Raw genomic sequence first — 1355 nt, 5'->3', positions numbered from 1 at the left:
GGCAAATCCCATTGAAATCGCAGATCTCATTCGCAAGGGTGGCCTGACAACAAAAATGAAAATAGCAAAATTGAAAGTTTATATTTTTTTAATTTATTTTTTAATTTTTATAATAGTTAAAGCAAAGATATGCTTTACATTTTCTTAGTGCACCATTTGCTATTTTCTGGCGGAACTGGAAATCATCGTAGCCTGAACTCCTGGAGTGTTACATTTTCACTTTGCACTTCAGAAACAGTCTAAAGTCTTATTTAGAGGAACTTTATTGTACCTTCAACAAAACTGCTTTATTGTTCCAGGTTCTGCAGAACAAGATTCGTTTGCAGACATTGGCAATGTCTTTAGGAATGGTTTATGTTTTTAAGCAGTCTTCTTCCACCCACTATAAACTCTTCTTCTTTGATGACTTCTGTCATTTCTGATATCGCTACATATGAAAAAACAACCATATCATTTATTCTGTGGAGTTTTCATTAGTTTAGTTTTACATTTTTATTTTCGGATTTTGAAAAGGGAAAAACAACAAACAAATAATAAAAAAGCAGTTGCCTTTTTGCAATTTTATTTTGAAACAAAATGAAGAATGAACCATATTTAGTTGTCAAAAGAATGACCAAAAAATTGATAAATAAAATAAATTAGAATGTAAAAATCTTTGCAACTGAGAGTAAAATATAAAAGCAAAGATCATTAAAACATGTTCTTAAAAGGATTGTGACATCAAATATTTGCAATAAACATTAATGCATTTTTTAAAATAACATTAATAAAATATTGCTGAAAAAAATAAATAAAAAAGCCACACTGCTGAGGTGAACATTTGTTCAGATATCCGTGTGTGAAGTAACAGGAAGTGAAGTCAAAGAGGAATGTCTGCATGTAAACAAGGCATTGTTACAATGGCCAACAACATAGAAGAATCTGATGTTTCTTTGGGTTATTTTGAGTCCCTATCAGAGAGAGATGAGAAAAGTCCGTTCAAACAATGTTGTTTCAATGAACAAACAGTACAGTTTTATTTCTTAAAGAGTTCCCCTTTGATGTCACTTCCTGTTTCACTTTACTGAGTCAAGTTCAAAGGAAAATATGCCAGTTATGTGACAAAATGTTATTCAAAGTTTCTTAAATATAAACATGCTTCCAGAATATTTTTTTTCAGAAGGACATACAGCAGGTAAAATAAGTATTGAACACGTCAACATTTTTCTCAGTAAATATATTACTAGAGGTGCTAATGACATGAAATTTTCACCAGATGTCGGTAACAACCCAAGTGATCCATACATACAAAGAAATCAAGTTCAAGTTCAGTTTATTTATATAGCGCCAAGTCACAACATACGTTGTCTCAGGAC

At 31.2% G+C, this 1355-nt stretch overlaps 1 protein-coding gene across 1 annotated transcript in view; it reads left to right on the top strand.

The window, feature by feature from the left end:
- The window catches only part of LOC106522103 (TRPM8 channel-associated factor homolog), a 26559-nt gene that overhangs the window by 3302 nt on the left and 21902 nt on the right, over positions 1–1355 (top strand). The window lies entirely within an intron of this gene.

The sequence above is a fragment of the Austrofundulus limnaeus genome, unplaced genomic scaffold, assembly GCF_001266775.1.
Source record: "Austrofundulus limnaeus strain Quisiro unplaced genomic scaffold, Austrofundulus_limnaeus-1.0 Scaffold121, whole genome shotgun sequence".
Taxonomy (NCBI): domain Eukaryota; kingdom Metazoa; phylum Chordata; class Actinopteri; order Cyprinodontiformes; family Rivulidae; genus Austrofundulus; species Austrofundulus limnaeus.
This window is presented reverse-complemented; position numbering and strand designations above follow the sequence as displayed.